Source organism: Choloepus didactylus, chromosome 10 (assembly GCF_015220235.1).
Source record: "Choloepus didactylus isolate mChoDid1 chromosome 10, mChoDid1.pri, whole genome shotgun sequence".
Classification (NCBI taxonomy): domain Eukaryota; kingdom Metazoa; phylum Chordata; class Mammalia; order Pilosa; family Megalonychidae; genus Choloepus; species Choloepus didactylus.
The window spans coordinates 17,668,928-17,695,486 of NC_051316.1; the positions used below are offsets into that span (position 1 = coordinate 17,668,928).

A 26,559-nucleotide genomic window follows, 5' to 3' on the forward strand; every position below is an offset into this window, starting at 1 on the left:
TGTAGATGTATGTGCACACGTGTGCATATGTTTCTGTGTGTACGAGTATGTGTGAATGCTCCATTGCAGCATAAAAATTTGGCTCCACTGCTGTAACATTTAGATATGGAAAGGAACTGGTAGCTAGAGTGCTTTGTAAGGGCAGGCGGTCCTGGAAGACCGAATGCCTTCTGGGGACCTTCACACACAACCCTCCCCGTTCAGATCACAGAAGGGCCATCAGTCACTGTCCCAAGCATAAGGAAGGCCAGGATCCTAGCCAGCCACAGGATGCTAAGCCAACATCAAAACCCCCTGCCGGCATCTGCAGGGAAACGGGGAAGAGGGCGCCCAGGCTGACAGCTGTGGACCAGGGTGACTCCGGAGACAGCCCCAAAGGCGGTCGTCCTCCAGACCCCTCCACCTCTGCAGCCGATGGGCTGCGCAGGGGGCTGTTCCGACTTCCAATTTTTACCTCCACAAGCCTGCCTGACAGTGGGCCTGAGAGGCGCCTCTCCTCCCTGCCGGGCCCTGCTGCCAGGATGGCCAAGGACCCGCATCCGCCTCCCGGGAGTGTCTGCTTTCACCTTCCCCTGGAGCTGAAGTGGGCTGTGGGCTCTTGGGAAGCAGAAAATGCAGGTGCCACCTGGTTCTGATTCCCTGGCTATCCCCTGTCCAGGGGCCCTGGTCTCCCACCTCAGGCTCCCTTCCCAACCCCACCCCTCTACCCCCCACCTCAGGCTACCTTCTCAACCCCTGACCCCATCTCCCACCTCAGGCTCCCATCCCATCCCCCACCCCCATCTCCCCCCACCTCAGACTCTCTTTCCCAGCCCCAATAACCTCAGGCTGCAGCCCTGACACTGCCACCTGGCCTTATCCCATCAGGAATCAGAGATGGGTTTCAGCAGCTCTCTGTGTTGCAAGCATGACAAATGGTTTACTGTTTCAACTCCGGTTTCCCAGAACTTGACACTGGCCCCAAAAGGCTGGGCCTCTCGAGTGCCACAGAGACACCCTTGGCCCTGGCGTTGTATCAGGCAGGGCAGATATGGCCGGTGGGCCCCATTCCAGGGATGGCCTGCTCATCTCCAAGCTACCTGAGCGAGGCCACACAAGCCATGGCCAAGACGTAGCCAATACCTGCTAACTCATATTCTAGCGCCTCTGGCCACTCATCCCAAAGCTGTGCGCTCCCTGGGTGCCACGGTGATTCAATGGGAAACCCAGGGAAGGAGACGCACCCAGTCCCTCCTCCTGGGGCCGACTGAGATGGGGCAGGGGAGTGATGGATGTACAAATCAAGCAAGCAAGCAAGCAAGCAGGCAATCAAAATGCACGTGGAGATACGGGGCTGTCAGGCAGGTATGCACACACTGTTGCACCCCTGGGGTGGCCGTCAGAATCTACTGCTGGACACTGGCCCCCGGGTACAGTGCAGGGTGGTACGACATGGTCAGTCCCATGGGGAAGGCCGGGTTAGCCCACAGTCCCCGAAAGAGATGAATGATGTCTTTCTCATCATGACTCAATTCAGGGGCTGCCAGCCTAGGGAGCCAGATTTGACATACACAGAGATGTTTCCAGAGGACACCATTTACACTGGGAGACTATTTAATGTGCCACAAGATGGGTGCTTTAATCCCCAGTGTTTGACCTGAAAAGGGGAAAAAATGATGCAAAACAGAGTATATTGCAAAGCTTTGCTTTCCTTGGGATTTGTTTGGATTCTTAATTTCCCTACAACCTTATAAAACCTTTGGCAGAGGGCAGGCAAAAAAATTGCACACAAAGAGCCACTGCAGTGTGCAAAAGGAGGTTGTGCCAGGTTTTGTGCACACTCACATGCACACACAAAAGCATATGCATATACACACAGACACTCGCGCACACGGTCTCACATGGATTTACACCCTCGTGCACATATGGGTAATGTTTGCAGGATGGAGGCAAGACGTGTGCAGGGTGAAAGCCACCTCCTACTTGTCTCTGGGCTATTGTCATGAACTATCATTAAATAACTGCTGTCAAAGCAAGGGCGGGGAGCTCCCACCTGCGCTCCCTTCATCGTTAGGAAAGCCCTGGATGGGGCATTCAGAGGTCAAAGGAAAGGTCTGTTTCTTTGTAGATCAGTTTCGTTCCTTTCTCCTGTGCATGGACCTTTTCCTTCTTTTAGCACATTATAGTAAATTAAGAGATGCAAAATTATAACAATACCATTGCACTTACACGACAAGTATCTATTTTGTATTCTTCAGTATGGTATTACCTTGTGGGTTTTATGTTGAGGAAGAAGAAAAAAAATTGTCTATTGAAGGGTGAGGACTTCTTGGGCATGTGGGGACTTGGTGGTTTATGAAGCTGGCATGTGTTTTTAATCTGGAAACCGGGGGCTGGAGGGCTGTTTGTCCAGGATTAGATAGGCAGACTTGACTTGAAGGCCCACTCAGACACACATGGATGCACTCATGCAGTCACAAAAGGACATATGCATACACACACACACACTTGCACACATGATCACACATGCATATACACCCTCATGCACACACAGACACACACGGATGCACACTCACAGGGGCAAACACACACGGACACACACTCATGGATATGCACACTCTTGGACACACGAACACACTCGTGGACACACTTGTGGAACACACACATGGACACACTCATGGACACACACATGGACACTCACAGACACACATGCACACACACATGGACACACTCATGGACACACAATCACATGGACACATATAGGGACACACACGTGGACATACTCTAATGGACATGGACACACATGGACACATGGACACTAACATGGACACACTCATGGACACTCACACACATGGGCACACACTCTCATGGACACTCTTATACACAGACATGAACACACACATGGCCACACTCACGCAGACACAGACAGGAGTGGTCACGCATGTAGTTACACACTCCCATGGATACACATATGTTGCAAACTTATAAACACTAAGACACACTCACACAAACAGACACACACATGGACACACACGCCAACCTATAAACAGTTGTTACCTCTGGAATGGAGGAAAACAGGCAGGGAACTCACTTTTTATGTTTGTTTTTGAAAAAAAAAAAGCAGCACACATTTTGCATTACTTTTGTAAAAAACACTTAAAACATTAAAAAATTATGTCTGACCTATGCCATACTCAAGTTGATGTAAAAAACATTAGCTTCAACATATTGTTATGGAATTTTCTACATGCTAACTTGTTTCCCAGTTTTTCTCTATTTCTTGCCAATTCTTTGCCCCTTTGTCCATTTACCTAAAAATGAGAAACTATATCTTTTCCTTGTATATATTTCAAAACTTTTATGAGAGCAAGGCAAAAAGACAGTGGGAAAAGTCAATCATCTTAGGTTTCCACACTGGAATTCTCTGTTAATAGAATGGAATAAATACACAGAACAGTAGAATAAATTGTCCTTGTTTTCAATTTCTATATATCCAAAGATTCCAAAATATTTCTTGGAAATAAAGGGAACTACAAACAAAATTCAAAGACAAATGACCTATGGGGGAAAAAATCAAGGAAAATCTCCTTGTAACAAAGTACCAAAGCTTGGGATTCTTCATAAATAAAGCACTCTAACAAACCAGTAAGAGCCACAGAGCCTTTACCCCACAGACCAGATAATTTATTTTAAAAGTACACATAATTAGCTGACAAACAATGAAAGTGTTGAGTGGAAGGAAAGCCGTGCTAATCAAAAATGCCCCACCAAACTGGCAGAACAACTCCCAGGGATGAGCCCGAGCTCAGCAAATGCAGAAAGTACATCTTGATGACACCCTTTTTATTGTAAGTGGAGTCAACAACCCTGCCCGACCAATTTAAGACACGAGTACTATAAAAAGGATGAAGGAGAGACGAGCATTTTCCTTTTCTTTTTACAAATGAAACCGGTTTTACGCTTTCCTCTAAAACTTAAAATACATGGCTTGGAATTGACCAAAAATACAGGCAGAGCACAGAATTACTGAGATTCAGAGTAGGGTAGCACAGACAGCCTTCTTTATTCACATCATGACTTACTCAATGAAATACCCCCCATTCCCTCAAAAAAAAAGAAAATCAAGCTTTTTGGTGCCTTCTAGGCCAAGGATAGTAACCATTTCAGCATGAGAACTGCCCTATGTCCAAGAACTAGTAATGGAGGAGAAGCAAGGAAAGGGAATGGGGTTGAAGAACGGGGAAGGTGGAGTGGAATCAAAGGAAGAAGGAGCACAGAAAGATGGCCCGTGGGAGCAGGAAGAAGTGGCAGGGGGCTCCTTCCCCATGATGTCCACCTCAAGGTAACCAGACAGGACAGCAGCCAAGTCCAAAGAACGTGCAGAGACCAAGTGCCCCTACCCCACTGCCCATTTGCCGAGTTCTACTCAGGCTTTTGCAAAGTATCACTGTTGCCAAACTGTCAATACATATCATGAAACAAATCATCTTACCTGATTTTGGCTCCTCTCCTGATCGAAACTTGCTGGTTGCTTCTAGAAAGAGGTCTTCAGAAATCTTCGCTCTGAAAATCATGGGAAAAAGGAATACTTAAACATTTAGAGGTTGTCCTTTCATATAAACTCTGCGTCGGTACTGGAAGGGCACTGAAAAGAAATTCCTGCAGTTTTTGTTTGCTTGTTTTTAACTTCCTCGAGTCCCTGGCAGATGACTTTTCGACCCAGGCTCAGCCTGGCATTTAAGCACTTGTGCAGACAGGAGGATTGAGGCGACTGTAATACTGACCTAGAAGCAAAGAAGGAAGTGGGACCCGGCCACCGTCACCGACTGCCAAAGCCGGTCTGCAAGTTCTGAGCGCCACCAAAGCCGAACCCACTCTCTGTGGCTTCGTGGCTCCTGAGTTCAACTCAGTGTTCCCCTACCAAATAAGAATATTTTCTTGCAAAATAAGCCATGCACATAGAATCCACTGTTACAGGTTAGCAGAGTCCATTAATCAAAATGTGTGCTCTCCCCAAACCATTTAACTATTAGCTTTAGCTCTAAATCCTTTAAAATTTATCTTTATTGGAATCAAAAGGAAGGAGGCAATGAAAGAAAAAGCAGCAGAGACACATGTAACTTATACAAGATAATGATTTCCTGTAGAACCAATTTAGATTCTCATTTTCTTTCTTTTTATTTTTTTTTTTGAGGTGAAAGTCACATAACATAACCTGAACCATTTAAAAGTGTACTGTTCAGTGGTATTTAGTGCATTTGCAATACTGTGCAACCATCATTTCTATCTAGTGCCAAAGCATTTCCATCACCCCAATGTACCCATTAATCAGTCACTCCCCCCTTCTCCACCTCCCGGTGACCACAAATCCACTTTCTGTCTCTAGGGATCTGCCTGTCCTGGATATTTCACATAATGGAATCATACAATATGAGGTCTTTTGTTTCACAAAGCGCAATGTTTTCAAGTTTCACCCACGCTGCACCAGGTTTCAGTGCCTGGTTCCTTTTGATGTCTGCAAAACATGCTATCTTCCTTTGTTTTTGATTGTCATTTTCAAGCCAAACAGAAAAACATCCCACAATTGTGAGGTAAGGTTTCTGTCACATTTGTCATCCCTTCCCTGTGTGGGAAACAACCCTCAAATTCAGGGTTCCTGAACCCAGTTATATCACACTTTCAGAAAGAACAGAATTGGATAAAAAGAACCAGAATCGCAAAACTGGAGGTCACGTGTGTAGGGGTGAAGTAGTTTAGAGGCTGTCTGCACTGACACCAATCCCTCCCTAAGTGACACGATCAAAGACAGTTTTTTTTAAAAAATGCAATTTTATTGAGATTTATTCACACACGATATAATCCATCCAAAGTATACAATCAGTAGCTCACAGAATCATCATATAGTTGTGCATTCATCAGCATGATCAATTTGAGAACATGTTCATTACTCCAAAATAAAGAAAATAAAAAAGAACACTCAAAACATCGCAGACCCCTTACCCCCCCTATTATTTATATATTTTTCCTGACTTAATTTTATTCCTCATCTGCAAAGACAGTTTTCAAACCTGAGAAGCAAACTCTGGCATATGTCGTGGTTGGGAGTATTTTTTTTCTCTTTTTTTCTTCCTCTTTTAAGAGCTTAGACAATTATTGCTATTTTTTTCTGAAGCTGGCAAAGCAGCAGGATGGAATGTTCTGGAAGCACAGTTGATGCCCTCTGTCCCTCCAACCCAGGCCGCTCTCATCAGATGGTTCCTCCACCATAAGTGACCTGTGTGGCTGCCCTAGGCACAGGGTCACAGCCAGGCGGAACGCACCCGGCCCCGCTCCGACACGGCTCTCCACACCACACAATTTCCAGCCACCCCGAGCCCCTCCGAGTCCTCATCAGATACCTTCAATCAGCAAATGAGACATCAAATTAATCAGTGGAAATGACTACGATTCACAAGGTCTCACTGCAGGAGGCATGAGACGACTCATTCTGAAATCTTTCCTAGTGTCCGTGACTGCTTTTTATGATCAATTATATATGCAAAACATATGTTCGCACACAAGCAATATGGAAGCATGTGGGGAAAAGCCAGATTCAGCTCAGGACATGGGGTCAGTGTTTCCTGTCTGCACTTGCGGGGAGGCAGTTCAGCAGAACCGGTAGGACAGGCAATGCAGCAAATCCCACGTACTTATTGGCACGTGGTGCAAGGAAGCATCAAATTTACCCATTCCTACAGGGATTTCTATCACACAGGCGGGGCAAGGTTGCTACCTGGAGGTTAAGCCCAACAAACTTCAAGAGGAAAAAAGAAAGCGATTTATGGATAAATAAGAGGTTTGGATAAAAAAACATGTACGCCAAGAATTTTAAAGCTTCAAAACACCTCTTTTCTGGGTATTAAATCAGCTTTGGTCACATTAATAAAGAGCCCAGAATTGTGTACTCCAGTTAGACAAAACACTTTTCATGGTATTGAACAACAAAGAACAGCAGGTTAGGGGTATGGACAGGCAGGTCTGTATCTTGAACAGCTTCAAACAACACAACTTGGAAACTGGTATCTTCATTTTCTGCCTTCAAGTCAAGCCTGCCTATCTAATCCTGGGCAAACAGCCCTCCAGCCCCCGATTTCCGGATTGAAAACACACACCGGCTTCATATGCCACCAAGTCCCCACTGGCCCAAGACAATCTTGCCCTTCATTAGACAATTTTTTTTCTTCTTACTCAACATAAAACCCACAAGCTAGCACCATACTGAAGAATACAAAACAGATGCATCTCTTGTAAGTGCTAATGGTATTGTTATAACTATGCATCTCTTAATTTACTATAATGTGCTAAAAGAATGAAAAGTTCCATGCATAGGAGAAAAGAACGAAACTGCTCCGTGAAGAAACAGACCTTTCCTTTGACCTCTGAATGCCCCTCCCAGAGCTTCCCTAATGATGAAAGGAGCACAGGTGGGAGCTCCCCGCCCTTGCTTTGACAGCAGTTATTTAATGATAGTTGATGACAACAGCCCAGAGACAAATAGGAGGTGGCTTTCACCCTGCACACGTCTTCCCTGCACACGTCTTGCCTCCATCCTACAAACATTAGCTAATCTTCTCAACATCTCTGGCCTCAGCAGGAAACAAGCGTTGTTTTTAGCACAGAGAGAAGACAAAGGTGAGATAGGGGACAAGCCTGGGGTCTGCAGTTGAAGGACCTGGGATCAATCCCCAGCTTTGCCACTTACTCGCTGTGTGTCCTTGGGAAGTTACCGAGCCTCTCTGTGCCCCAGTTTCCTCATCTAGAAAATGAGCATAATAATAATAGTACCCACCTCATATGGATGTTAGGAGGATTGGTGACTTATTCTATGTGAGCAGCCTCCCACTTAGGAAGCACTGGATAAGTATTATTTATGATTTTTACTATCTATGAAATGGAGCCAAGAGTATCTACCTAGCTAAGATGGTAGAAAAGGCAGGGCTCCCTTGAGGATATAAACCCCAAAGAACTGAAAGCAGGGACTCGGACAGATATTTGCACACCAACGTTCAAAGCAGCATCATTCACAATTGCCAAAAGGTGGAAGCAATCCAAGTGTCCATCAACTGATGAACGGATAAATAAAATGTGGTATATACACACAATGGAACATTACACGGCTGTAAAAAGGAATAAAATCTCAATGCATGAGACGACACAGACAAACCTTGAAGGCATCAAATAAACCAGACACAAAAACCACAAATATTGCATGATCTTGCTTACAGGAAATACCTAGAATAAGCAAATTTCATCGTGCAGATAGTAGACTACAGGTCACCAGGGGCCCCAGAGCAGGGGAGGGGAAAGGCATGTTATTGCTTGACTGGTGCTTTGTTTCTGTTTCAGGTGATGGCAAAGTTGGGGTAATAAACAGTGGTGACGGTAGCACAAGATTGTGAACATAATCAATGCCACTGAATTGTACACTTGAAAGTGGTTAAAATGGGAAATTTTTTAGTTGCATACATGTTAGTACAACAAAAAGTTAAAAAAAAAAAAAAAGGCAGGGCTTGGCTGGGAGCAAGGGATACATACTCCCCTGATGCGGAGGCTGTTACCTTTTTATTATCCAAGGCAACAAAGGTTGTTATCAGGGAGATTTGGAATTTCCGTGCCTAATCCCTGGTTAAATCCTCTCTGCCTCTGAGTCGTATTTCAAATGGGAGCCCTAGAACCTTTACCACATAATATGTAAGAAACAGATGGCATTTGCTCCTTTGGTGGATTCCAGGCTTGGAATGGACTTGCACTGTGTCTTGACAGCACAGCAGGACAGACGTGGGGACAGACACTAACACTGCGGGGGATGAAGAGGGTCGCACTGTCCTGACACACCCTCCCCGTTGATTGCTTCCATTTTATGAGAAAGGCAAGTACCTGGAGACACATGCAATCACCATATCCTTTTCTGTGTCACGACCCAACAGGGCTTCTGGGGGTCCTCTTCCTACATCCACAGATTTACAACGCACCTTAGTAATCCGTGAATAAAGAAACGTAAGGCCAAGTGGCACCAGCAACTGGCTCGTGGAAGATCATGTCCTGATAAAACACCTGGGGTAGCCAATCCAGCACGGACACCCTCACTCCACAGCCTCCATCGCTAACTCCCCAGTGAAGTTCCCAGGCCCTGGGTTCCTCACATTTGCACCTGCCCCTGCCCCTAACGCCAAGGGATGTGGATGCACCTCAGGCTCAGCTCATCCCATGCTCCACGTTCCTGAGAAATGTAGGAAGCATGCAGACTTGGCTTCCTACTTGATAACCTACCACGTCTGCACTATGCTGGGGACCGAATCGTGTCCCCCAACAAAAGACGTGTCCGAGCCCTAACCCCCGGCCCTGTGGGTGTGACCCCTTTTATAAAGAGGACCTGTGAAGATGCTTTTAGTTAAGGTGAGGCCAACCTGAACGAGGGCAGGCCTTGATCCGATATGGCTAGAGTCCTTATAAGCAAGGGAGACTGGACAGAGAAGGGGAAGCTGGAAGTCAGCAAAGCCAGGGAGGAGACAGATCTCACCCAGTGATGGAGGCAGAGACACGAGCCAAGGCACAGCGAAGGACACCAACAGCTACCTGCAGACTGCTGCAAGCTCCGGGAGAAAGCGCGGCCTTGCTGACACCTGGATGTTAGAATTCCAGCCTCCAAAACCGTGAGCCAATAAATGCCAGCTGTTTCGGCCACCCCCTGTGTGGTATTTGTCATAACCACCCTGACAAGCCACGACACACCACTGTTCAGCTGCGCACCTACCCGCACCCTGAGAGGGACGGGAAGGCGAGCCCCATCTCCCGCAGCACCGGGTGCAGCTGTCGGCTGACACCCCCCAGCTTCCCACGCACAGGGGGAGCTCAGAGGCCTAGCACGTCCCCGGTGCTCTGGGGACCAGAATTTTAGGCACCTTTTTATATGCACGGAGCTACTGAGGTTAAGGAATGGGGGGAGGGTCCCCAGCCTTTTCCACTCAACCCCCTCACCCCAGCTCAGCCCTGGAGGCACCCAGGAGCAGTGGGAAAAGTGGGGAGCCCCCACTGCAATCAGTGCCCCACCCCAGCCGCCTATACAGGGTGAGTTTAGCACATTAAAACAGGGTGCCATTTTTGCCCTGAGTTTTGGCATTAAAGTGCACGGTGAAGGAGCTGGGAAGAGGATTCGCTGGGGCCACCTCTCTGGGGGACGTGGGGCCCCATCTGCCAAAATACCAACGTCCAAGACCCTCTGGCCCAGCAATTCCCCTCCAGGAATGCCGCAGACATGCGTCCATGAAGGTGAGATGCTCTGGATATGAGGACAGTCATAGCCAAAGAGTAGAAACACCCAGAAGTCCATCCATGAGGCGGTGGTTGTATGTGAACTGAGGCCCAACCATAGGAAAAAGTATTACAGAACTGGTAAGAAGACTAGCTACCACTGATAAGAAAGGACGGCGAGACACACCGTCCAGTAAAAGATACGGTTCCGGAAACTGTATATAGCACATTTCCGTTTGGGTGTTCAAGGCTAGATGACATTTATGCATGTGTATGAATGGAAATTTTCTGGAATTCCATCAAGGAACTATTGGCAGTAACTCTGGAGAGTGGGATTGGGTCTGCAGTCAGAATAGCTTCTGGTTTTTACAGTACACTCTCTAGCACTGTTTGAATTTCTTACCTTAAACCTGTATGGTTTAAATAAAAATATTGCTTAACCTGATATCAAAAGTAGGATATAATAATTGTAGAAAGCTTGGAAAACTCAGAAAAGGCCAGGGAAGAAAACACTGCTATATCAAAAAAAGGCTGTTGACCATGAAAATATTATTCCCTGATCTGTATTCCTGGAAGTAAATTTGACCAAGTAGATTAAACCAAACAGAACCATTTTCAAGAACAGCGGGCAGACTTTATAGACATTTCTGGCCATTCCCACATCTTGTTGGAATTGCTTGTTCTAATAAACTCCGACCCAGAGAAAACCATGCGTTTAACAGTCGCTTCTCAAGGACATACCACTTGTGCCAGGCGGTGAAAATACAACAGTTCAGATGAACGAGACAGAATCCCAGCCCTCAACCGTCTGCGGGACAGGGAAGCCAGGAAACCAGGCAGCACCGACGGCGGTAGCAATTTAAAAACACCCATGCCCGATCCCCTCCTCACTCTGGATCACTGGAGATGCAAGAGGCCAGCTGCTAGCCAAGGCGAGCAAGATCAGACATCTGGAAGCTGAAGAAAGCACACAGGACCCGCAAGTTCTTTGGCCAGGCTGGAGCCTGTGTGCTGCAAGGAAACTGGGGGGTAGTTAGCAAGACGTGACCAGGAATAGAAAAGGTTTCAAATGATATCTGAGAGATTCAGGAGCCACAGGAAGGGCAGAGCGAGACAAAGTTGCCTTATCCTTAGGAGGAAGACTGACAAAAGCTCCAGACTTTTAATCCCCGACACCAATGGGTTTGTTTCCTTTTATTTGGAGACAATCGCCCACAATTTCCATGATTCATTTTCATTTGACTCTCTTCTAAATTTTTCCAGTTAGTTGAGCTACAGCAATTTTGGGCTGGGGGTGGGGATTTGCTCTACGACACAATCAAGTCATCCAGCACGGACATTTTCCATATGTCTTTAAAACCAATTAGACGTTTAGAATGCACGTTTGGGTTTATTCTCCCCCTGGGAGGGATCAGCAGTCTGGGGTACAGATCCCAGGGCTGCTCTGACCGGCTGGGAGACCCCAACAGGCTACTCCACCACCTCAGCTACTCCCCTGAAAGGACCCCAAAGGCAAACCCTTCTGCAGAGGGTGATACTGGGTGAATGGGGATTTGTAAGGCACACGTGCAGCTGAGTGAGTGTTTGCTAAAGGAAGTGGTCCTACTCCCTCCTCAAAGCACAGGGTGAAATCCACAATAAGGCACGGAAAGGTCCCATCAGACCAAAACAGAAATGAGCAAAGGGAGAAGCTGTTTCTCTTAGGCCAGACTGGGTTACACTGAGACCCTCCATATTCTCTAACTCGGTGATTTACGCCTCAGTGGAAAGTTTCCTTTCTAAGAGCTGGGGCCATGGCATGAGCTTCCATTACTAGGCTTGCTCAAGTCAATGAGAGTGAGAAAAGTTTAAATGTGAGACAGCTCCTCCAACTCAAAACACCACCACCATGCCCTCTCTCTCACAAACCCCCTTCTCCTCGATCCTGGTGCCACGAGAGATGCCTCTGCTCTCTTCCCAAAACGTGTGGTGGGGCAGGTCCCTCGAGGCCTGTGCACCCAGATTCCATCTCCTACAGCTGCCTTGAAGGTGGGTCTGCAGGGGACAGACCCAGAGCCTCTCCCAGGCCGCCCTGGACCAGCTCCCAGCAAGGAGAGAGCCAGGCAACCCCTGAACCAGTCGATCTTCTGATCTCCAAGTCCTCTGTCTCCTTCCTCCTGGAAGGTTCTGTGGCTTGGGATCCAAGCCCGAGGCTCACCCTCCTGAATCTCCTTCCTCTCAGCCCTGACAGTGCACCCCCATGCACCCTCTTCCTCCCCATGTATGTATATGTATACACGTGTATTTGTGTGTGTGCACACATAAATATATTTACTCCTCCATCTCCCCTCCCACCCACACCTAACTGGTGGCAACGAGGCCCATCAACTCTTCCCGTCATTTGCCATCATCTCTTCCTCCCGGCCACCCCTGAGGTGGGATGTGCTGCCACGTCCTAGGAGCCCGCCCGTCTCAAGCCTCCCCCAGCTGCGTCAGCCTGCACACTACTGCCACGCTTCGTTTCTTAAAGGGCAGCTGGCATCATGCCATTCCCTTGCACAAAAGCCTCCTATTTCTCTCCAGGGCTTACAAAATGAGGTCCCCAAGCCCCAATCTAGCATCCCCAAAACACGTCCTACAATTTGCTCAACCCACGGCTCCAAACTCCTCCACAGAGCTTGGCAAATACCTCAAAGCCTAGACCTCGCCCCTAACGATCTTGCTCTCGTGTCTCTATGGAAGTCCAAATGCTCTCAAAGTGCCCCACATCGCCCGGCAGGGCAGCCAGGCTTGAGAACCGGCATTTAAGACCCCTACACACACCTTTCCCAACATTCTGCCTCTCCCCAGATGTCATCTGATGAGGTCTCTGCCAGCTCCATGCTGCAGCCAGGGGACACAGCCTCCCTTCCTCGGCCAGCCTGCACCCTTGAAACCCTCACCACCCAAACCCTCGCCACCCTGCGTGGCTGGGCTGGGCTCACAGGCCAGGGCAGCCACAAAGTACCCTCTACCAACCGGAAGCCTGGACTTAGCAGGCCTTTACTTACTGGGTGTTGGTGTAGCATTTAAGCAAGAATGTGGGAGAGCAAAGCCAGAGGCCCTCCGATCACATTTACCACCCTCTGCGCCCCCAGAGTTATCTGAGGGGCTGCTCATCCCAGTCCTGTCTGCACATTCCCTGCCAGGTGCATGTCAAGGACGCCCAGTAAACACTTGATATTTTGAACAAAACCCCCCACCCACACACCCACCCTACTGGGGGCAGAGGAACTTGGGCCACAAAATGCCACAAGCCCACAGCACCAAAAATGGGGACATAAGCAGTGAAGACTCCACCTAGTGGGCTCCCGGCAACTCGAGGAGCAGCAACCGCAACCCCCACATCCTTTCAGTATCCTGGGGAGACAGATTTTATGGCACTTTTGTTAAGGGCAAAAGTAGGCTCATAAAAAAGCCACAACTAGTCTTGAGCCACTATTCCAGACAAACCCCAATGGGGTCTTCACATTACCCCCTAGTCCTTTTCAGAACATCCCCGCCGGCCTCCAGAACTGCCCATCACACACCATAATGAGGCAGAAGCGAGACAGCAAGGAGGGTAGAAAATGCTTTCAGTGCAGCTCTGGGGGGACTGCAAAAGCTTTCTCTCTCTAACTGTGTTTGGAGCTAATGCTCCTCGTGGTTCCTAAGCCAGCAGCTCCCAACCTCTCCATCTCCAGGGACATCGGGAAACACACAGGGGCGTCTGTGGACCCATGGCAGACACTACAGAAACGGAGGCCTCTCTTCTCCATCTGGAGGGTGGCAAAGGCCCCTTAGAACCCAAAAGGCAGATCATTTGCCCCAGAACCACCTCGAATTCTGAGTGTCTTAGACCCGGGGTGGGGACAGGTTGTGGTTCATGGTAATGGTCTAGCTGCCTACGGAAGTGCCCCCATCCCAGTGCTGCATGGGTCCCCTGAAAGTGACAGCCAAGGGAAGGGAATGTGTGGGTTTCACCAGGAGACTGGACATTCCAACTGGGGGTCCTCCCGCCCCTGCTGCACCCATCCTCGCCCCTGCTGCTGCCACCCCTGCCCCTGCTGCCCCAGGCCCTAGCCCTGCTGCTGCCAGCCCTGTCCCTGCTGTCCCCAGGCCCCAGCCCTGCAGACCTCCAAGCCACTGCCCCAAATCCTAGCCCTGCTGCCCCCACTCCTGTCCCTGATGCCCCTATGCCTCAGCCCTGCAGCCCCCAGGCCCCAGCCCTGCTGCCCCTACCCCTGTCCTTGCTTCCCCCAGGTCTTGGTCCTGCAGCCCCCAAGCCCTGTCCCTTCTGTCCCCAGGCCCCAGCCCTACTGCCCTCTAAGCCGCTGCCCTAAACCCTAGCCCTGCTGCCCCCACCCATGTCCGTGCTGCCCCCACCCCTGTCCCTGCTGCCCCCAGGCCCCAGCCCTGCAGTGAGGGCAGACGGTGGTGGCGACAGACTTCAGAGCCTCTGAACGAGTCCAGGCCCGATCTGGGACTTCTTTTTTTAAGTCTCCTGCAACCACAAAACACCACTCTCTTTGCTTTCATCTTCCGTGATTCCTCAAAAAGATCTACAGCAAAATTACAAAGTTGGGCCATCTCGACCACAGGTTGCAGTCAAAATCAAGTCAGCTGGGGCTGAGTCAACAAAAGGCTCTCTCGAAATCTGAACTACTTCCTAGGACTTGGCCCACTTAACAAAACCCATCAGAGAAGCCACACGCTCCAGAAAAGGCAGGGAGAAGGCCTCAACTTAGCCTCATTCCTCATTTCCAAAACGAAACACAAGGACACCCACCATTGGATAATTTGGGGCTGCCGATTCCCCTTTTATTAATCAATGCCTTATTGTCTTATGCCTGCAAAATGCATCCATAACCTGCTTTGATTCACTGGCTTTTTTTTCTTTCAGAGAACCATCAAATTTTGCCTTCGTCCTTGGGATCAGCATCAGCAACCTGCAGCAAATCTGGCTATTTTTGAGATGCCACCAATTCTTAACCATATTCAAAACTATACCAAGTCACCCCCTATGCCTAGGGGATCATGTGGTCTCTGTGTGCAGAGGTGGACCAGCTTGAAAAAAGTTAAAAAAGACAAAAACAAGCTGTGACAAAAAGAAAACAAAACTGCTTTGAGGATCACACTTGGGGCTGGAGCTCTGAGAAGCAGCTGGATTTCTTTTTTACCATTAAGATACTCACTGCCCCACTGTATACAAGTTTACGGCCAGAATTTCAATAATCTTCTGGTTTCCAAATAACCAGCAACGGCACCTCAATGTAAGTATTACCAATGAGTAACCTTCTAGGGAAATGTGAAATCGTTATGGACATTGTCAGGGATTGAATCACGTCCCCCACCCGCAAAACACAGGCTCAGGTCCCAACCCCTGGTCCTCTGGGTGTGAACCCCTTTGTAAACAGGACCCTTGAAAATGTTATTACTTAAGGTGTGCCCAAACTGAATGAAGGTGGGCCTTCATTCAAGATGGGGAAGTCTTTACAAGCAAAGGAAAATAGACCCAGAAAGAGCAACCCATGGGGAATGGTCAGAAGCTGGAAGTGAACAAAACCCAGAAGAGAAGAGACAAGACATTGCCATGTGCATTGCTGTGTGATGGAAAAGCCAAGGAACCCCAAAGATTGTCGGCCAACCAGAAGATACTGACCCTGGGAGGAAGCCAGCCTTCCAGCCTCTGAAACCATGAGCCAATCAATTCCTGCTGTTCAGCCAACCCATTGCACGGTATTTGTCTCGGCTCACCATATTGGATTAGAGGTCAATTCTCCCCATAACCTTGTATCACAGTTCAAAGGAGTCCATGCATCTTCTGCTCCTCTCCTAGCCCCCTTCCAGATGCTGCAAGCCCAGGCAGCATGTAGCTTCTCAATTCCCTCCTCGGTGGTCCCAAGTAGGGGGAAAAAACTAACATGATATGGTCACACCCCAGGGCATTCGAGTCTGTCTAATTTCAAATGGCCATAGCTGCTTCTGAGAACATTGCGTCCACACGGAAGGCAGAGTTTATTCTAAAGATCTGGGGTGAGATGGCTGTATCAGAAATACAAAATACCTGTATCCAGAAAGATTGCCCAAAGGTGCTCCAGGGAGGGCTCTGGCCACATAGAGAATCACTTCTGTACTTGTCAGCATGAAATGAAGCCTAAGTAGTAATTATCCATCCGAAGTCATCAAGTGGGCCCCAAATTCCAGGAATTCACTCTGGAGCTTCCCAACAGAGGAAAAAGAGCCCTGCCCATATTTCACACAGCCACTGCTAACTGGAACTTCAATCTAAGTACCCTCAGATCTGCTCCCAAGCAATCAGACTCTGCACATGGAATTCAGCTGGTGCCCGAATGCCAAAGAGCTCGAGACTGAGACTTCAAGGCGTCTTGCGTTTCTGGCCCAGCAATGGGCCACGATGGTGGATGAGCAGCTTTCCTTCTCGGAAATGAATCTCACCTGTCAGCCTGCCCGCGGCCCTGGGTCACCTCCAGATGATTCAGAACGGGCCAGACGCTTGGCAGGTCACACATGGGGATGAGCTGGTGAGTCACTGTCACCCGGTGCCAACTTATGCAATCATTACCCAGGACCTGAGAGCTCGGGGGAAGCGGTTAGGTGACCATTTCTTCCTCTCTCTTTTAAAGCCCAGGAAGATTCACCTTTCCTTCTCTGGAATAGCTGGGCTGGCCCTTTTGGGGCTGGGGCGACAGGAACAAAACGTGAACAGGAGGCAAAGTTGGCTCCAGAGGTCTCACTTTGAGTCATTAGCATCAACCTTCACAAATCCACAGAAACCAAACTCAACAACAACAAAATTTGAAGAATAAGTTCTAGAACATTCTTAAACCATGCTAAGCTGTGCTGCTAATGTCTTGGCAGTGAATGACCCAGACTTTTGCTTCCTGAGGGCACAAAAGGCTCCCCAACGTGGACTACGGCCAGATGACCTGCTAAAGAAAAATGGACATCCACAACAAACTCACCCACCTCGCAAAATGCTAGATGACACCCGAGCACCATCCCACATAACCTCTCCCAATGTTCCTGGGGGGGTGTGGGGAAGACTTGTGCAGGCAACCAGAATTAGTGGGGTGACCCAAACATGGGTCCCAAATCAGCACCAGCAAAAGGAAAGGGGTTTTCAGCTGTTAAACACTAATGAGCGATTTTCCCACAGTTCACAACTCGTTTTGGGAGGGGAGGCACATATTTAGAGAACTGTGGAAATATGAATAACTGTGCTTCCCTGATCTGTTTTCTGATCATCGGACTTGGGCAGCGGATGGAAAACCATGTGCTGTATTTGTTGCTGTTGTTTTTTAAAAGATTTCCACAAACAAGCCAGGCCCATTATATTTAAGGCCATACAAATCCAAAGGTTTTCTGCAAAATTTTAAGTACAGGCGAGAGTAACCATCAGCAGGGAGCCTCTCTGCACAAACCAGAAGCCAGTAGCAGCTGTGCCAACCCACGAGACGTCATCTGGCTGGCAGCACAGAACTGGGTTACAGAACTACGGGAACGTAAGTGAATCACTCCTATTTCGGACACCTCCTTCGGAAACAGCAGCCCAAGGCTCAAGTGAGCTCCCCCTGGACCGTTCCATGAACAAGTGCTCCCATAAGAAATGTGGGTTCAGGTTTTCCCAGCCAGGCACAGGAGTGTCCTGTCCAGCTGGGGTCCCTGATGACCGCCGCCCCAAGGAGCAGTCCAGTGGGGTATTTGTCCACTCAAACTCCTGCCTGACCGCAGAATGACCAAGAGAACTAGGGGTGGGGTCAGTGATGAACGTTTTGGAGTTCTGGCTAGAGGATGCATTTGGTTTCTTGTGGGGGAGGGAGGGCCGGCACACAGTGGGGGCACTGAGGGGGCGCAGGGGGTGGGCAGTCATGGGCAAGGAGTACCCAAGGGGAGCTAATGCAAGCCTTTCACAAACACGGCTGGCCTCAGTACGCACCTGGGGCCCCTTCCCTCACCCTGGAAAGCCCGCCGGCCGGGTTTCACCAGCATGCTTCTGCTTTCTCTCTTCCCACACTGCCCTGGACACACACAGGCTAGAAAAAAAACACCTCAGAGCAATGTGGGCCCTAAGGAATTGCACAATTTCCTACAAAGGCACTTCCTCGCCATCTATGTCGCTGAGAGTTCAAGATGCAGGGACCATCCGGTGCTACCATTTCCGTCCTGCCCCGGCCTCAGCGCACACTGCTTCTCTCTGGGTTGCAAACTCAGGGTCCCTCCCAGCCATCACCCAAACAGGAGATTCCTGTGCCAGGGCAACGAGGGACACGGCAGGCGGGGACCGAGCGTATAAGCATCTGCCAAGAGCCATGTGAAGACAAGCAAGTGGGGATCAGGCCAAAGGCTCCTGGGAGCCGACTCCATCCACAACACAAGAGACATCATGACCCATCCCAGGTAGGGGCGACTTCCAGCAGGTGTGAGAAAAAGCAGGAATGCTGGTTAACATACACTGTTTCTCTCACCAGTCCTCCATCATGTTCCAGACCTGGTTCTAAGTGTCTTAGAATCTTTGCTCATTTAATGCTAACAGGCTGGGTTGCAGCGGCAGAACTCGAACCCGCAGCTGGGCCCTGGGAACAAGTTTCTGCCCCTCTGCCACACGTGCAGCCCAGCCCACCAACAAGACGGAGCTTTTCCCACCTGGCGCCAGCACAAAGGCGCTGACGTGCACCACCAGATGCTCCTCTAGTACCAGGGTGGGGAAAGGCGATCAGACAGGCAGGAAATAAGATTCTGAGCACCGGCTGGTGGTAGCGATAGGGAAACACACAGGCAAAGCAGGACACTCCTGTCCTGCTCAGTTTTGACCCTGTTAGCAGCCTACTCAGGGCTGATTTTGGCATGGCTCCTCATGGCCTTGGGAGACCCTCCTGGGGCACCCCAAGCTCTCAGTGACCTTCTCAAGAAGCCAGAAAGCCAATGTGCAAACCCCGGAGGACAGGACAGGATGGGGAGATAACTGACATGGGCTCTGGGAGTGGAAATCGTCTGTCCCATACAAGCTCATCCTTGAATCACATGCCCCCAGGGTGGCACTAAGGACACTGACAGCCAAGCAACACCACCTAGATCCTTCCCCAAATGACACTCATTGCAGGAAAGCTCAGCCCTCCACGGAGCCTGGAGAGCCAGTCCTCAGCTCTCCCACCCACCCACCAAGAGCGGCCACTTTTTCACTGTCTCATGGCCAGGAGTCTTTGCTGCATTCAAATCCTGTAAAAGGTGAAGCAGACAACATTTGGGGGCAGCATCAACTTCCTCATCACAGCAAGAGCTCTTTTGCAGCAGGGGGAGATGGGCCAGAAGAAGAGTCGTGACCAAATGACGACGACAACAATAACAACACAGCTGTCATCTGCCGAGCACAAGCCACGTGTCAGGTACAGGCTGGCTCCCTATGGGAAACTATTATCATCGTTCCTATTTTGCAGATAAGAAAACCAAGGTTTGGAAACTTTCCAGAAGCCAGTGTTCTGGATGGAAGCAGGGTCCAAACCCAGTGTGTGACCCCAGGCCTGCACCACCCTCCCACCCCTGGCTGCTCCGTAAGTCTGCAAAGAGAAATTTCCCCTGTCTTTTATGTCAGAGAGTGTAACCCAGATGTGACCAAATCAAGTTATTACACACATCTGGGCTCTACATATGCTCATCTAAATTCATCCTCTTTATCAAAATCTCAAATGTGCTTCAAGTCAGGAGTCACGTGGGCACTTGATAAAAAACAGATCTGTGTGCCCCAACCAATGTCGGCTGTCTCAGAATTCCCAGATCATCCGGATATCCGGGCCATCCAGGAAGTTTGGGAAACATGCTTTATCAAATAAGCACAGATTGCTAATTAGATTACACTAGCAGTTTTTTTGTGTGTGAGCTTTTTTTAAGCATAAAAAGGAAATTAAGTCAGCCACAAAATGAAGTCCACATGCTGAATTAAGAGTAAATAGTATAAGCTCACAAGACTGCCGTTCACAGGTTTCTGTTCAGTGTCAAATTGATTCAAACGGGGAGTTCTGAAAATTCAAAGAACTCTGAAACTTCAAAAAGCACTTTGCAACTATAAAACTTTAATCAAATTTTCCAAAATTGCTGTTTTGAACCGACGTATGTTCAGAGGAGCGCCGGCAGCTTGGCTTTCCAGGTGGAAACGGTCACACAAACCTGCCCAAACAGGCAGGCTCCAGGCTCAGAACGGAATCACGCTCAAAGTGTCTGCAGGCTGCGGAAGGTTCCAGAAGCATTTCAGCCACAGGGAGGGGGGACTATTTGGAGGTAAGGACATCCGTTGCAAAATTTCAGAATCAGAAGGAATTTTTTTTAGCAACACTCCCCCCCAGTGTCCAGACCCGGATCCACGTGAGACCCTCCCCCACCCCACAGCAGCCACCTCTCCTCTAAGCCGAAAGCCAAGCAGTGTCAGTGCTGGGCAGACCCCAATCCCACCCCCGACTGAACTGAGAGGGGTGGACACTGCAGCCCAGGAAGGTTAGATGCCCTTCAATCTTCAGTGAGAATTTACTGTGACAGCTTCTTGGGGATGGGGGTGAGCTGCAGCTCTGCTGGGAAGCCCCCTTCCCGAGCCTAAGCCAGGAGGGGCAGCAGCAGGGCAGGGTGGGTGCCAGGGCAGAGAGGATAACCACCAAACCTGTCACTTTAACTGATCTATGCTTTCCGGAGAGGAACCTGGCAAGCTGTGATACGCATACTTCCTCTGACTCAGCAATTCCACAAGTGCAAAAAGATGCCAGCTGAGGAATATTTATCACCACATTGCTTTAACAGGGAGGGATTGTGGTCTCATGTCCAGCCATCAGGAACTGGTTAAATAAATAATAATACGTGTGGTAGCTTGGAGCTGCATACACCCCAAAAAAGCATGTTCTTAAAGTTAAGCCATTCCTGTGGGTGTGAACCCATTCTAAGTAGGACTTTTTGAGGAGGCTACTTCAAAAGTGTGATGCCCCTCACTCAGGATGGGCCTTAATCCTATTACTGGAGTCCTTTATAAATGAAATGGGGCGGGGGGAGAAGCAAGAAATCAGCTGAACCCAGAAGAGAAGGAAGAGATCAGCAGATGCTGCCACGTGCCTTACCACGTAGCAGAGGAGCCAAGGATCGCTGGCGGAGGGTCTTTGGAAGAAAGTATCTCCTTGATTTGGACATTCTCATGACCTCAAACTGCAAGCTAATAAACACCCATTGTTTAAGGCAACTCATTTCATGCTATTGCTTTGAGCAGTCTAGGAATTTAAAACAACACTGTAGCATACTCTGAAGTCAGTACCAATCACATAAGTCAATGTTCATTGATAAGTACAAATGAACACAACGTATGATTCAATGAAAACAAGGAGACTATAAAATAGTTCTCAAACATAACCTCACTTACGTAAGACATGGTTATGTAACCGTTCTTGGGCCAGGTACGCTGACCCAAGCACCTTCCTGTGTAAACTCCTCAATCAGTGCAGGACACGGAGAGATCAGGGGACGCCTGGATCCCAGGGCACGTGGGTGGCAGAGCTGGGGAGAGCCCAGGTGGGCAGGCTATGACCCCCACCTGTACACACTGGTGGACAGTCACAGAAATGTAGCAGTGCTTCATTCCGGATGGGGGGGATTTCAGGTGCATTCTTAAATGTCTTCTTTGAACTTATCCGAATCTTCTAATTTTTTTTGGTAGCATTTTTCAGTAGCGTTCTTACAAAAACATTTCTGTTGTTTCCAAACAATAGCTATTTCCCCTGGACTCTCTGGCCCACCTCCTTGTATTGGGCTGCTCCCTGCTGGGTCACCCCACAGCAAAGGGGAAGGTGGCCCTGAATCCACGCGAGAGTGCATTCCTGCAGGCTTTATGGACCCGTTATCAGCCCTTCTGCTTTTCAGCAAGTCTACGATCCGCACTTTCAAAACCCCCAAGATATCCTCTCTAATCCAAGCCATGTATCAGCTCCCTCATGTTCCTTTCTCATTTTACCATCGTATTTTGTGCTCCTCTATCCCATCTGACCTACCCACACGTCCACCTAAGAAAGGCACAAATAACAGAGGCATAGTGAGACCGGACCCTTGCCTACCCTTGCCCCTGAGTGACTTCACCTCTCTGTGGTCTGTAAACTAGCGCTGGCCTCGAAAGCTGTATGGATGATTTATAAGGCCGCTTGGCCCAGTAAATATTAACTACTACTGTTAGTAAAATATTATTAAAGTTTATTACTACGTCAGGGCTTGGGTTATTTATTAAGCCTTTAACTCATACTTCAAATTGTGGTAGCAGCTCCTAACTGCTCTAAGAACACCCAGTGCCTTAAAAATAAAATAAAACAAAAAGCACACCGCTCTCCCAAGTTTTTGTATGTCCCACTCCTTCCACCACGACTTTCCCCCAAGCACACTGATCAGAGAGGGGAAGAGCTTGTCCTCTGTGGCTTTGGAAAGTTGACTCATCTAGGAACCTCCTGAAAGCTCAGAGTCTAGCCCACCAACCCTTGAGTCTTGTCCTAGAGGGTGCTACGCCACAGGATGGTGTCTGCTAAGTTGGAGAGCAACTGACATCAGTGCTGTTGATGCAAATACCAACTCATTCAGAGCAACCTGCTATGGGACTGGTGCTCAAAACTGTCTCTGAAAGAAGATCTAGCATTTCTACTCCATGACAGAAAGAATCACAAGATCCGGGGAGGGTCAGCCAGCTGGCGGGGTCATGCAAAGCCGTCATGGAAAGCCCAGGAGGTCAGAGTGGGATATCCCCATGAGGCCAGGCTGCCCACATCCTTGGGAACATGCTGAGCCTGCAGGCCTCCATGGCCACTCAGCATCCGCAGCTGCTCTAGGAGGTAAGGCCCCCAAGTAGAGGGGAACAGTGGCTGCCAGCCGTCTCAGACACCTGCATCTCCTCAGTCACCACTTCTTTGATGCAACTCTCTAAAAAAATAATGTAGTCACTGAGATGAGTCAGCCTTGGCTCTCGACAAGACAGCTATCTTTTGGGGAATATAAAATCAGAATGCCCTCCCCAATCTTGGGATGTGGTTACCTCCAGGATGACTAAATTTTACAGGGTTGAAAATGAGCCTTTGAGGAAATTTAAGGGCCATGAGTGTCCAGAAAGGGAAAGGAAACGGCATCCCAAAAGAAAAGACTCCTGACATCAGCTGTCTTCGTGGGCTTGGGTCGTGGCTACTTGGAGCCTGAGGGTGGGCTGGGTGGGCTGGGGGTGAGGGTTTGGGGAAGTCTCAGAGACCAGGCCACAGTGGGGGTTTCCTGGGAGAAGGGCTGTGAGAGGCTGCTTCTGGAATGCATTGAACTCAGGCCGCAGTAAGTCTTGACAAATGCTCAGAACACAGCTCTGCCAAAGCCATGGGCACTGTCGCAGTTGAAGTCAGTGGCCCTAATAACCGGGCCTAATCGCGGCAGAGACTCCATGCAGGATGCTTTCCACGTCTGCAGACGCAGAAACAGGAATCCCACAAGACGGGACTTACTGGAGCCAAGATCTGAGGAGCATACGGTGTTAGAGTTGGTCAATCACAACCAGCACAGTTAGAAGCCTGAAACGCAGACTAAAAAACACATGCAAATGGGTGTGTGGCTCTTGTGCATCTCAATGCACAGAAAGACGGACGGAGCCTGAGCAATCTGCAAGCCTGACCACACACTACCGAACAGGTGAGACCAGTAAATGCAAAGCACTGCAAAACTAACACCCAGGGCACGTTAAACACACGCCCTCAGACTCGCCAAGGTTTCACTGTCTCTGTTCTCATGGTTTCTGCTTCAGCACATGGGGTTTCGGTTCCCACTGGGTCCAGCCAGAAGTGAAAGCCAGATCTGGGCTTTGCAGCCCCTCACGCAACAACATCCCAGCCCCAAGTGCAGACAGAGGGCCCAGCAGGGGAGGGGGATTGAGAGCCTCCCCCTTGCTCCTCTGCCTTTCCGAGGACAATCCCCCAGCCAGGCCAACGCCTCATGCCCCCAGGTCTCACCAATGCGGCTTTTCAAAGTTCCTCCTTCAAAAGACGGTTTCCTTCCTATGAGGAATCCTGAAACCCACAAAGATGATGACTTCTGTACATCCTCAGACACATGAAGGAGCTCAGGAAACCCTGAATGGGCTGTTCAGCCTCTACCGATTGCCCTGACAGCTCCCAGAACCCATGACCCCTCACTGGGGTGGGGAACCCACCTCCCAGCCAAAGTTTCAAGTGTCCAGGGATCCTACTGGGCACAATGGAAATGTTCTGATGATGGATAGTGGTGACGGCAGCACAACATTGTGAACATAATTGACAGCACTGAATTACATATCTGAATTACATATCTGAAAGGGGGAAATGTTAGGTTGTTCATATGGTAACAATAACAATCTTTTTGAAATCCACAGGAGTGCACTACCCAGTGAACCCTAAGTTAAACCACAGACGATCATTAATAGTACAATTATAAAAACGTGCTTTTATCAATTGCAACAGACGTTCCACATCGATTCAAGCTGTTGGTAATAGGGTGACAGATGGGAATCCTGTACTTTATATCTGATTGTTCTATAAACCCAAAATTTCTCTAATGAAGAAAAAAAGAGAGAGAACTTATCAAGAGTAGGTCAATGCTTAATGAAACTGTCAACAATTTTCACAGGAAAGTTTATCTTAATTCCCATTAACGTACTTGAAAAAAGGAAAGTGTCCCTCTCAATTCACTCATAAACCTCCTAGTTATCCACTGGGGTTTCCAAGAAGCAGCAGCAGCTTAGGCTAAAAGATGCAGATACAACGGATCCAACACACAGACACACATACACAAGCCACAAACGTGGGTGACAGTGGATGGAGGGGGCCGAGCCTCTCCCAAAATCCTTAACTGGGGCTGCAGGGGCTCCCGTACCCCCGGCTCTGGCCCGTCCCTCCCAAGGGCTCACACAGAGATTGCCAAACATGACCCGCAGGCCACGAGAGCTGAGGTCCAGGGATGGAGATGCAAGAGCAGATACCCCAAAAAGTGAGCCGGCCTGATTCTTTCTTCACCCTGGGGAGCCCACTTCACCCAGGAGGCTGGCTTGGGCTTTCGGGGGGAATTGTCCATGTACAAGACCCTGAGCGAACCAAAGACCAAGCATAGCAAACAGACAGACAGGAGGACAGCAGCTCTGCAGAGAAGTCCTCACTCACCAAGCTCCACGCACACGACAGACAGCTGCACGGATGCAAGTGCAGGCCAAGCAGACCTGCAAGCAATGCAGTGAAATGTGCCAGAAGCAACTACAGGGGATTCCTTTCCTTCCCTGTATTTTTCTACATTTTCCAAGTTTAATTTTGTGCATATTGGGGGAAGCAGAATCCTCAACTACTACAGATCACCTTCCATCACTTAGAACCATCTTGACCTGGAGCCAACATGGCACAAAAGTCAAATGAAATAACTAAATCAAAGAGTACAACCTCCAGGAAAACAGAAAAGGCGGATGCCTGGGTCAAAGCTGGGGCCCCTGGGGTACACCCAGTGACACCAAGGTCATGACCCTGAGGTCACGACCCCAAGCAGGAGGATGTGGCTGGTCAGGGCTACAGACAGGAGCAGAGGCTGAGAATTACATGAGGCGCCAATTCACCCAGGAGATAAGGGCCCACTTAGCTTCAAACTCAGGGCTGCAGGTTCTGGAATCCCAGCTATCTGTCCTCTGCATGCTTCTGCCTCTAGCTCTCAGTCACCAACACAGAGCAAAATGCCCTCTACCCATGTGCAGATCCCCAAAAAACAGAAATGGATCTGGTGTTACAGGAGAACATTAACAGCCATGCAAAAAGGAGTTGCATTTCTAAAGTGAGGCCTTAGTTTAAAAAAACACAACGCAACGAAACAATACAGGGGCTCCATGCAGCTTTCAGCTCCCTGTGTGACTTGAGCAAATCTTGTATCTCCGAGACCTGGTTTCCCCACCTGGAAAATGGGGACATCACCAACGAGGCTTGACGCAGGGATTAAATGAGGACTGCACCAAAATAACGGCCACTCTCCTGTCCTCTCCATCCTCTGTAATGTTACTGTCTCAAGGAAGACATTAGTTTATCCCTCTCTTGTCTCCGGCACAGACCACTCCTCTCAGAAAGCTGCCCCATACCTTGCTCTCCTCGGTAGGGCCTCCTAAAGCACCTGGCACCTAACATTTATCTGGAACTTGCCAAGCTGAATTAGCCAGAAGGACAAAACTGAAAGCCAACTCCAATTTACGTAAGCAGGAAGGACGCTGTTCTTCAGAACTTACAGCCTTAA

At 49.0% G+C, this 26,559-nt stretch overlaps 1 protein-coding gene across 9 annotated transcripts in view; it reads right to left on the minus strand.

The window, feature by feature from the left end:
* Positions 1-26,559, minus strand: part of SEMA4D (semaphorin 4D) — a 174,070-nt gene that overhangs the window by 70,699 nt on the left and 76,812 nt on the right. For all 9 annotated transcript variants that reach the window (XR_005219085.1, XM_037850983.1, XM_037850982.1 and 6 more), the window contains one exon: positions 4,472-4,542. The gene's annotated coding sequence lies outside the window, so the exon portion shown is untranslated. The remainder of the gene's footprint in view (positions 1-4,471; positions 4,543-26,559) is intronic.